Below are 12,857 nucleotides of genomic sequence, written 5' to 3' on the forward strand. Positions count from 1 at the left end.
AAATATTGACTATACCATTGACTGCCAAAAGAACAAACAAATCTGTCTTGGAAGAAGTACAACCAGAATGCTCCCTAGAAGCAAGGATGGCAAGACTACATCTCATATACTTTCGACATGCTATCAAGATGAATCAGTACTTGGAGAAGGACATTATGCTTGGTAAAGTAGAGAGTCTGTGAAAAAGAGGAAGATCCCCCAAAAAGAGTACATTCTGTATTATTTCGATGATATAAAACTCTAGAAGATGCGAACTAATCTATAGTGACAGCAAGTAGATCAGTGGTCTCTTGAAGTGGGGGAAGAGAAGGAGGGGGATGAGGGGAGTGAGAAGGAGCAAAGGGGAAGGACTACAGAATGTTACAAGGAAACCTTTCGAGATGATAGATATGTTCACTATCTGTATTGCAGTGATAGTTTCACAAGTAAACACATATGACAAAATTTTTCAAATAGTATACTTCAAATATGTAGACTCTGTCTTATGTCAATTATACCTCAATAAAGCTGCTTAAACAAAATGTTTAAACCTGCTTTATTCAAAACCTTCCCTGGCTAGTTCCTGTAGTCATCTGAGTTTGTAAGGGAAGAGCATGCAATTTTGTTTAATGGAGTACAGAGTACAGTTGGAAAAATAGCAGAGGACAAAGTGGGAAAGGAAGGCTATGTGAATGTCCTTAAATGGTAAGTTAAAGAAATTTGCACTTCTTATTGTTGTTGTTATTAGGTACCATCAAATCAGTTCCAACTCACAGCGACCCTACGTACAGCACAATGAAACACTGCCTGGTCTTGCACCATCCTTACAATCATTGCTATGTTTGAGCTCATTGTTGTAGTCACTGTGCCAAGTCATCTCATCAAGGGTCTTCCTCTTTTTAACTGATCCTCTGCTCTACCAAGCATGATGTCCTTCTCCAGAGACTGGTCTTTCCTTGATAGCATTTCCAAAGTACTTGAGACGAAGTCTTGCCATCCTCACTTCTAAGAGCATTCTGGCTGCACTTCTTCCAAGACAGATTTGTTTGTTTTTCTGGCAGTCCATGGTATATTCAATATTCTTTCTCAACTTCATAATTCAAAGGCATCAATTCTTCTTTGTTATTCCTTATTCATTGTCCAGCTTTCCCATGCAAATGAGGCAATTGAAAATACTATGGCTTGGGTCAGGTGCACCTTAATCCTCAAACTGACATCTTTGCTTTTTAACACTTTAAAGATGTCTTTTGCAGCACATATGACCAATAAAATACGTCGTTTGATTTCTTGACTGCTGCTTCCTTTGGCATTGATTGTGGGTCCAAGTAAGATGAAATCCTTGACAACTTTAATATTTTCTCCATTTATCATGATGTTGCTTATTGGTTCAGTTGTGAGGATTTTGTTCTCTTTATGCTGGGGTGTAATCCATACTGAAGGCTGTAGTCTTTTTTTTTTTGAGCATTTTATTGTGCTTTCTGGTGAAAGTTTACATAGCAAATTAGTTTTCCAATCAACGATTCTTACACAAATTGTTCCATGACATTGGTTGCAATCGCCCCTCCCCGCAACGTTAGCACTCTCACCATTTCCTCCCTGGCTTCCTTGTTTCCTTTAGTCCAGTTTCCCTGACCCTCCCTGCCTTCTCCTCTTTGGTTTTGGGCAAATGTTGCCCATCTGGTCTCGTGTAGTTGATTGTTCTAAGGAGTACATTCTTCACAGGTGTTATTTTTTATTTTATAGTCCTGTCTATTATTTGGCTGAAAGTTGGCCTCCAGGAGTGTCTTCAGCTTCAAGTTAAAAGGTAGGCTTAGGGAAACAGTCTCGGGGTTCCTCCAATCTTTTTCTGACAAGTGAGTCTGGTCTTTTTTTTAATTTGAATTTTGGTCTACATTTTTTACCCATTTTAACCAGGACCTTCTACTGTGATCACCGTCAGAGTGGCTGATAGTGGTAGCCGGGCACCACCTAGTTCTTCTGGTCTAAGGTTAGAGGAGACTGTGGTTCATGTGGGCCATTATTAGTCCTTTAGATTAATTACTTCCTTGAGTCTTTGGTTTTCTTCATTCTCCTTAGCTCAGGTGGGAAGAGACCAATTGTTGCTTCTTAGATGGCCGCTCACAAGCTTTTTTTTTTCTTCAAGATTCTTCTTTTTTTGAAATTGTACTTTAGGAGAAGGTTTACAGAACAAATAGTTTCTCATTACACAGTCAGTACGCATATTGTTTTATGACATTGATTAACAACCCCACGACATGTCAACACTCTCCCGTCTCGACCTTGGAGGACTTTTCTTTTTTGGTGAAAATATACATAGCCAGAGATACACCATTTCAAAAATTTCTACATGTCATTTCAGTGACATCAATTATATTCTTCCAGTTGTGCTGCTATTCTCACTATCCTTTTTCAAATTATTCCATCATCATTATCTTTAACTCACTGCTCCCTAGGCTTCCCATCAAACTTTTTGAGTTGTTGTTGTCAATTTGATCCCACATAGATAATCCTTTTTTTTTTTTACTTTAGATGAAGGTTTACAGAACAGAATAGTTACTCGTTAAACAGTTAGTACACATATTGCCCTATGACAATGGTTAACAACCCCACGACATGTCAGCACTGTCCTTTATCAAACTGGGGTTCCCTATCACCAGCTTTCATGTGCCCTCCTGCCTTCTAGTCCTTGCCCCTGTACTGCTGTGCCTCATTAGTCCTGCTTTGTTTTATGGGGCTGTCCAATTCCCAGCTGAATGGTGAACCTCGGGAGCAACTTCACCACTGAGTTAAAAGGGTGTCTGGGGGCCATACTCTCGGGGTTTCTCCAGTCTCTGTCAGGCCAGCAAAGCTGGTCTTTTTTGTGTGTTAGAATTTTGCTCTACATCCTTCCCTAGCTCTGTCCAGCACCCTCTGTTGTAATCCTGGTCAGAACAGTCAGTGGTGGTAGCCGGGCACAGTCTAGCTGTACTGGACTCCGTCTGGTGAAGGCCATGGTAGCTGTGATCCATTAGTCCTTTGGACTAGTCTTTTCCTTGCATCCTGTTCTCTTCATTCTCCTTTGCTCCTGAAGGGTGAGACCAGTGGAGTAGCTTAGATGGCTGCTCACAGGCTTTTAAGACCCCAGATGCTACTCACCAAGGTAGAATGCAGAACATTGTCTTTATAAACTGTGTTATGCCAATTGAGCTAGATGTTCCCAGAGACCATGGTCCCCTGAAGGCTATAGTCTTTGAACTTCATCAGTAAGTGCTTCAAATCCTCTTCACTTTCAGCAAGCAAGTTGTCATCTGCATATCACAGGTTGTTAATGAGTCTTCCTCCAATCCTGATGCCACATTCTTCTTCAGATAGTCCAGTTTTTAGGGTTATTTGCTCAGCATACAAACTGAATAAGTATGGTGAAAGGATACAATGCTGACACACACCTTTCCTGATTTTAAACCACAAAGTATCCCTTTGTTCTGTTTGAAGGACTGCCTCTTGGTCTATGTACAGGTTCCGCATGAGCCCAATTAAGTGTTCTGGAATTCCCATTTTTCAAAATGTTATCCATAATTTGTTATGATCCATACAGTCGAATGCCTTTACATAGTCAATAAAACACAGGTAAACTTCTTTCAGGTGTTTTCTACTTTCAGCTAAGATCCATCTGAAGTCAGCAGTGATATCCTTCTTCTTCTGAATCTAGCTTGAATTTCTGGCATTTCCCTGTCAATGTACTGCTGCAACCACTTTTGAATGATCTTCAGCAAAATTTTATTTGCGTGTGATATTAATGACATTGTTTGATAAATGCTGCATTCTGTAGGACCACCATTCTTTGGAATGGGCACAAATACAGATCTCTTCCAGTCAGTTGGCCAAGATGCTGTCTTCCAAATTTCTCGACATAGACGAATGAGAGATGCTAGCATTGCATCCATTTGTTGAGACATCTCAATTGATATTCCATCAATTCCTTGAATCTTGTTTTTCTTCTTCCTTCAGTACCATTGATTCTTGATCATACTATAACTCCTGAAATGGTTGAACATGGACCAATTCTTTTTGGTACAATAATTCTGTGTATTCCTTCCATCTCCTTTTGATGCTTCCTGCGTTGTTTAATATTTTCCCTGTAGAATCCTTCAGCATTCCAACTCAAGGCTTGAATTTTTTCTTCAGTTCTTTCAGCTTAAGAAATGCTGAGCATGTTCTTCTCTTTTGGTTTTCTATTTCCAGGTCTTTGCACATGTCATTATAATACTTTACTTTGTCTTCTCTCGCTGCCCTTTGAAATCTTCTGTTCACCTCTCTTACTTCATCATTTCTTTTGTTTGCTTTAGCTAATCGACTTTCAAGAGCAAGTTTCAGAGTCTCTTCTGAAATCCATTTTGGTCTTTTCTTTCTTTCTCATCTTTCTAATGACCTTTTGCTTTCTTCATTTATGATGTCCGTGATGTCATCCCACAATTCATCTGGTCTTCAGTCATTAGTTCAATGGGTCAAGTCTATTCTTGAAATGGTCTCTAAATTCAGATGGGGTATACTCAATGTCTTACTTTGGTTTTCGTGGACTTGTTTTAATTTTCTTCAGCTTCAGTTTGAACCTGCATATCAGCAATTGATGGTCTGTTCCACAGTCGGACATTGGCCTCGCTTTGACTGATAATATTGAGCTTCTCCATCATCTCTTTCCACAGATGTAGTCAATTTGATTCCTGTGTATTCCATCTGGCCGGGTCCACGTATATAGCCACCACTTATACTTTTGAAAAAAGGTATTTGCAGTGATGAAGTCATTGGTCTTGCAAAATTCTATTTTGCAATGTCTGGTATCATTTCTATCACCAAGGCCATAATTTCCAACTATCAGTCTTTCTTTTTTGTTTCCAGCTTTTGCATTCCAACCACCAGTAATTATCAATGCATCTTGATTACGTGTTTGATCAATTTCAGATTTCAGTAGTTGGTAAAAATCTTTAATTTCTTCATCTTTGGCATAAATTTTGGCATAAATTTGAATAACAGTTATATTAACTGGTCTTCCTTGTAGGCATATGGATACTATCCTATCACTGACAGCATTGTATTTCAGGATAGATCCTGAAATGTTCTTTTTTGACAATGAATGCAATGCTATTCCTTTCAATTTGTCATTCCCGGCATAGTCAATCATGATTGTCCGTTTCAGCTCACTAATGCCTAGAATGGGAATTCCAGAACATTTAATTGTGCTCATGAGGAACCTGTACATAGATCAAGAGGCAGTTGTTCAGACAGAACAAAGGGATATTGTGTGGTTTAAAGTTAGGAAAGGTGTGCATCAGGGTTTTATCCTTTCATCATACCTATTCAATCTGTATGCTGAGCAAATAATCTGAGAAGCTGGATTATATGAAGAAGAAAGGGGCATCAGGATTGGAGGAAGACTCATTAACAACCTGCATTATGCAGATGACACAAAGTTGCTTGCAGAAAGTGAAGAGAACTTTAAGTACTTGCTGATGAAGATCAAAGACCATAGCCTTCAGTATGGATTACACCTCAACATAAAGAAAACAAAAATGCTCACAACTGGACCAATAAGCAACATCATGATAAGCGGAGAAAAGATTGAAGCTGTCAACAATTTCATTTTACTTGGATCCAGAATCAACACCCATGAAAGCAGAAGTCAGGAAATCAAAAGTCACCTTGCATCGGGCAAATCTGCTGCAAAAGACCTCTTTAAAGTGTTGAAAAGCAAAGAGGTCATCTTGAAGACTAAGGTATGCCTGACCCAAGCCATGATATTTTCAATCACATCATATGCATGCAAAAGCTGGACAATGAACAAGGAAAACTGAAGAAGAATTGACACCTTTGAACTGTGGTGATGGTGAAGAATATTGAATATACCATGGACCACCAAAAGAATGAATATGTCTGTCTTGGAAGTAGTACAACCAGAACGCTCCTTAGAAGCAAGGATGGTGAGACTATGTCTTACATACTTTGAACATATTGTCAAGGGGGATCAGTCGCTGGAGAAGGACATCATGCTTGGTAAAGTACAGGGTCAGCAAAAAAGAGGAAGACCCTCAAGGAGATGGATTGACACAGTGGCTACAACAATGAGCTCAAGCATAAAAAGAATTGTGAGGATGGCGCAGGACAGGGCAGTGTTTTGTTCTGTTGTACTAAGGGTCGCTATAAGTTGGAACCGATTTGACAGCACCTAACAACAACAATGCCTAGGATATTGATGTTTATGTGTTCCATTTCATTTTTGAGGACTTTCAATTTTCCTTGATTCATACTTCATACATTCCATGTTCTAATTATTAATGGATGCTTGCAGCTGTTTCTTCTCATTTTGAGTCATGCCACATCAGCAAATGAAGGTCCCGAAAGCTTGACTCCATCTATGTCATTAAGGTCAACTCTATTCTGAGGAAGCAGCTCTTCCCAAGCCATATTTTGAGTGTCTTCCAACCTGAGGGGCTCGTCTTCTGGTACTATATCAGATAACTTTCCACTGCTATTCATAAGGTATTCACTGGCCAATTTTTTACAAGTAGATCGGTAGGTCCTTTTTCCTAGTCTGTCTTAGTCTGGAAGCTCTGCTGAAACTTGTCCACCTTGGGTGACCCTGTTGGTATTTGAAATACTGGTGGCATAGCCTCAGCATTAAAGCAACACATAAGCCACCACAGTACAACAAACTGATAGACAAGTGCAATTTGCACTGAATTGGTAGCAAATGAAAAAGTCTACAAAAGATTTTTCGCAAAAGATTGCATTCTTAGAGCTACACTTCATGAAGACAAATTTGCTAAATTTGGCAGCAATGTTTCAGATGTATGAGAGGAGAAGACTCTAAAAGTGTAAAGATCATTTCAGAAGCTATTTCATTTTCCCTGGTGAAATAAAAGTTGCACTAAGAATGTGCCTGTGAAATTTGTTAGGAGATGATAAAGATAAATGCCTTTGCAGAAAAAGAGGAGGTGAAAGAGGAGGCAGGCTTTGAGTCTGCATGATCAAAATGAAGTGCTTTTGACAGAAATTATCACAAGGACTTATTTGGGAAGAGGAAGTACTAATCAGTTTAGATTCAAAGAAACATTTTCATTCATTAAGTAGTGATTTAGAATTATACCAGTAAAACTTATTAGGGTCCCTAGGTGGCACAGTGGTTAACAGCTTGGCTGCTAACCAAAAGGTCGGCAGTTCAAATCCACCAGCCGCTCCTCGGAAACCCCTACGGGACAGTTCTACTCTGTCCAATAGGGTTGTTATGAGTCGGAATTAACTCAGTGGCAACGAGTTTGGGTGTTTTTGTTTGTTTGTTTGTTTGTTTTCCGGTGGTGCAAACTATTAAGCATTTTGACTACTAGCCAAAAAGTTGGCAGTTCAAACCCACCCAGAGGCATCTTGAAAGACAGGCTTGGCAATCTGCTTCCAAAAGGTCACAGCCAAAAAAACTTTATGGAAAAGTTCTACTCTGCATACACTGAACTAAACTTAACAGCAACTAACACAACAACAGAAGTAATTTATTAGGGTATTTTAGATGGGAATTCACTGGTAGATCTGTGAAGGAAAGGCAAGTTTCCAAACTCTCATAAAAATGGTTTACTCCCAAAGCCATTATCTTACCTATTCTGTACACATACTATTTTTAAGATCACCCAAAAGCTCTGTTACTCTAAATTCCTGTTTTTCTTATCCACGCCACTTTTTTAAATCATAGCTGCCAAATATGCATAAAGTGTCTATTGAGAAGTTTATAGCTTCATTGGGAGATTAAAAAGACTAGAGTACTTTCTGAGCAGAGACTTCATATCCTGCCAGAAAGGAACATATCCAAACCCAACAGATGTCATGGTGAAATGGATTTTTTTAAAAAAAGTATACATTATGTTCCAAACTTTGTGACTGATTTGGTGGACAAGGATAAAAATACTATTTGAGTAAAACTATGGTTGAGAGAGGCCATTGGATTGATGTATGTCTCCAGAGAAATCTTGAAAAATAATAAAAGATTGTTTTAATTTAGAGTTCATTTAATTTAATAAATGGAACCACCCATCAGTCTTAGGGATGCAAATGACCAACTCTTTCAAAAAATTCACTCCAGAGCATAGTAACAAACAATGGGGAGTTACAGAGCAAGATCCTAGTTTCAACTGTGAGTCTTTAACAATGGATCAAAAATATTAGTAAGAGACATTTAACCTTAATCGATTGCAAACTAATATATCCAAATGTGAGAGGCTCCCTATTTGCCTGGGATTCCTGTAACTAGATAGTTGACTGGTACCTGTTTTTATATATGATTTATATCCTATTCTTGCATCTTGCAAATGAATTCTATACTTGCATCTTGTAAACGAATGTTGTCCTTCAAATGATCTCCTGTGCTTGCAGATTTAAAATATTCTTGAAGATTTCCCCAAAACAAGAAACACAAACTTCATTTTCAATTAAGCAAGGTGATATGTGAAACAATGAACCACAATACACAGACATTGAATGACGGTAGAATACTGGTAAATGCTTTAGCAGAGGAAGGGAAGGGCTAGCTAAGTGGCTGAAGAAGAAGATCCTAACTGGAAACAAGCCACAGAACTCTAAATAGCTCCAGAATTGGAGACATCAGTTATCCCTTTCATGAGACAATTATTTTCTGCTTTGAGTTTTTTGTTGATACCATGTGTTTTCATTAATGGAAGGCATGCTGTATCAAGGAGCATTTCGGACATTTTGTTATGAAATATGGATTTTGATATATATTATGTGGGGCACTTACATCCCTCTGCACTCTGGGGGTAGGATTATGTGGGGCAAACATGTCCCTCTGCACTCTGCATAGCCTTCTAGATCTCTGGACAGGTGCATACACTGTATGGCGCCTGAAACTACGGTATTCAGGCACACATGGAATCATCGCGAGAAATACAACTTGGAAATAATGCAGAGGAACCCAGAAATATACTTACAAGGCTTATCTCGCTGTACAAAAGCCAAAAGAAACAAATGTTTTGCACAATCACACCTCCAGGATGCACTACCTAATACGATACCCCGTAAAAACAGTAATTTGTGGCACATGTCTGTTTCTTTGGTTTCAAACAGTTATTCAGGTCCCCACCTGGCAGCGGCACGCACTGAAAAACTGGAAAGCAACTTCCCAAGAAACCTAAAAGGCAGAAAATATAGAAGGGCGAACATATATCCTATTACTCATAAAAGGGTTATGGGAGAAGGAAAGCATGAAATAAGACCAAAAACCATGGGAACAGTTTCAAAGTCTTTAGAAAGGGCAGTTAAATTCCAGCGTTCCCATTTGCACTCTAACCTCAGTCAGGCAACTGTTGTATCCCCATCACTATAGAAGACAGGAAGTATATTCCCTAGAAGAACTGAACCTGAGATTTGAGATGTTCTAGACTCAGGAACACAGGAAGAAAGGAGGACAGGGTAAGATGCTAGGCTGAAAACAAAGACACTACGTGCAAATGTACTCACTGAATAGAGAGATGAAACCTTCAGGCACCTTTCCTTGAACAGTTCCAGAATGCCACTTCTAAACTTCTGCCAATTGGAGACTCTGCCTACCCTTCACTAGAAAAATGTAATATACTCAGAAAAAAAAAATGCCTACAAATTCAGATGTGTAGGTTGCAGCCCCAAACCTGAGTCCTACCTGCCAATGAACTGAACTACGTACACAGGGTTTTAAATTGATCCTTTAGTCCCTCAGTTTTAAATGAACAGCCAGGGATCATCAACCAACATTTGAGTAAAGTCTCTTACATGAAAAAAAGAAATTGTGTAAGGGAATAGAAAGAAAGCAAGACTGTGCAGGGAGCAGAAGAAAATAAACAGCAGAAAGCAAAACAAATCAAAACAAAACTGCATCATCCACCGTCAGAAATAAAAGCGTATACAGTCAGCCCTCTGTATCCACAGGCTCCACACCTGCAGATTCAACCACCTGCAGATCAAAAATTGTTTTAAAAAAAGACTTTTTTTCTTGTCATTATTCCCTAAACAATAGAGTATAACAACTATTTACATAGCATTTACATTATATTGGGTATTATAAGTAATCTAGAGATAATTTAAAGTATATGGGAGGATATGTGTAGTTTATATGCAAATACTACATGATTTTATATAAGGGACTTGATCATCCACGAATTTTGGTATCCATGGGGATCCTGTGGGTACCAAGGGACAACTGTATTCCACTCATGAAATAAGAACAGCATGTTATTTTTAAGGGACATTCAGAAACTAAAAAAAGAAGAAGAAAAAAACCTGTCAGAAATTTAAAATCAAAACAAAAGTAAAAATTATGAACATAAATTGAAAGACAAAACAGAAGAAACATTTCTAAAAGTAAAATTCAGAGATAAAAAAGAAAATAATAACATTAGATAGAAATCTAGGATGTCAAAATCTAAAAGAACAAAAGAAAATTTTGCAGAACTAAAAAAAAGCTATGTTCTCAAATGAAAATATTCAAGACAATGAAGATTTTTAAAACTTCATCCTTAGACATATCACCATGAATTTTTAGGGGAAAAGAGAAGATCCTAAAAGCTTCTAGAAATAACAGACTAGATTATGAGCAAAGAGTTGCAAATAACAATGGCTCTAGACTTCTCAACAGCAATATTGCGTACCAGGAAGTAATGAAGTAATACCTTCAAAATTCTCAGGAATAATTATTTTCTACTTAGAAGTTTATGTCCCACCAAGCTATCATATCAATCTAGTGTGAGGATAGAATGGAGATAATTTCAGACATTCACGGTCTCTAAATATTTATTTCCCTGTAGCCCTTCTCAGGAAGCTATGGGCGAAGGATGTGTGCTTTACCCAAATGAGAAAATAAACGAAGAAAAAGAAAGACATAGAATAGGAAATGAGAATACAACACAGAAGCAAGCACATGAAATTCTCAGTATTTCTGCAAAGGAAAGTCTCAGCATGACAGCTATGCATCCAGCATAGAGTGCAGCAAGTCTAGATTGAATCCAGAGTATGGAAGGCACCAGAAGCGAAGTCTCTAGAAGTAAAAAATGGAAATTATGGATGATCTTACCAGTTTGATCATATAGGAATCGTAAAGAGAAGTAATCTACAGAGCTATTGGAAACTGTGGGAAGACTGAGTTTTAGGTTCAAAACAGACAAAGCAAATGAAAAAAAAAAATTGAGACAACTATTAGCCTCAGGAAATGCAAACAGCAATGAAAGGAAGGTAACACAATCATGTGTATCAGCTGTTCGAGAGGTGAACAATATTCACTATCATAATAATGAAAATACTTAATCAAATATTGTGATATAACAATACTGGGAAAAGTGCGATGCAACAGAGTTAAAATGTTTATATGCCATAATAGGAAGTGAATAGACAATGTTTAAAAGTGCTGAATCAAGAGAAAGCAATATATATACACAATAATTAAAATTATGGAGGTAGCTTCTTAAAGACAGAGGCTGAAAGAATTAAAAGTAGCTATCTCTTGGAAATGGAATGGAATGAAAAAAGAATTGAGTAAATGTCTTAGTCATCTAGTGCTGCCATAACAGAAATACCACAAGTGGATGGTTTTAACGAAGAGAAGTTTATTTCCTTACAGTAAAGTAGGCTTAAAGTCCAAATTCAAGGTGTCAGCTCCAGGGGAAGGCTTTCTCTCTCTCGGCCTTCTCATCAGTGTTCCCAGACTAGGAGCTTCTTGGCACAGGGACCCTGGTCCATAGGACGCTCTCTGCTCCCGGCGCTGCTTTCTTGATGGTATGAGGTCCCCCTATCTCACTGCTCACTTCTGTCTTTTATATCTCAAGAGATTGCCTCAGGACACAATCCAGTCTTGTAGATCAGGTCCTGCCTTACTAACACAACTGCTGCCCATCCTCCCTCATTAACATCATAGAGGCAGGGTTTACAACATATAGGAAAATCACACAATACCAGGAGTCATGGCCTGGCCAAACTGATAAACACATTTTTGGGGGACATAATTCAAACCATGACAGTAAGAGTTAATTTTTTTGTTGTTGTCATAAACCTTCTAGCACTATTTTAATGTCGAAATTATCTTTGCGTGTTTGTAAGGAGTAAGTCCTTCAGACAAGCCAGACAGCCATGGTTTTCTCAATTCCTTTTCCTGCTGGCATCTTTAGGTCTCAGAACAAACCACCACCCCCACTGAGGCCTGATGTTGGTTAACAAGATTAAAAAGATACAAATCTGGGCTAACCACCTCCCCTCCTCAGGAAGCCGGGGGAGTTTGGTGGTGTTGTTAGTTTCCTTTTTCTCTGACCCTCTACTTTACCAAGCAAGATGTCCTTCTTCAGGGTTTGATCCCTCCTGACAGTATGTTCAAAGTACACGAGACGTACATTGTCCATCCTCACTTCTAAGGAGCATTCTGGCTGTACTTCTTCCAAAACAGATTTGTTCCTTCTTCTCACAGTCCATGGTATATTCAATATTCTTCATCAACACCATAATGTTTGTTAGCAGGCTTAAAAAGCTACAATTAGTGACTTCAATTAGCTGGGAGAGGAAGTTTTCTGAGTCTTCTCAGCTATGTTGCAAGTGGGGCACACATTGCTTAAGTTTACAGTTCACCTAAGTGGATCTACCTGGCCAGAGGGAGACTGGCAGAAGGTGGGGTCCCATTTAAGCCCCTCACCCCAGGCACAAAGTAGGTTGTGCAAGGAAGAGTCATCATCTCTGCCCAGACAGCTTTTAGGGAAGATTGCTTATGATGGAACTTTTCCTGTTCTATGCTGTCTAATTCTTTTTTTTTAAATATTTTATTGTACTTCAGGTGAAGGCTTACAGAACAGATAGTTTCTCATGTAACAGTAACACACATGCTGTTTTATGAC

The sequence above is a fragment of the Trichechus manatus genome, unplaced genomic scaffold (assembly GCF_000243295.1).
Source record: "Trichechus manatus latirostris isolate Lorelei unplaced genomic scaffold, TriManLat1.0 scaffold00287, whole genome shotgun sequence".
NCBI lineage: Eukaryota > Metazoa > Chordata > Mammalia > Sirenia > Trichechidae > Trichechus > Trichechus manatus.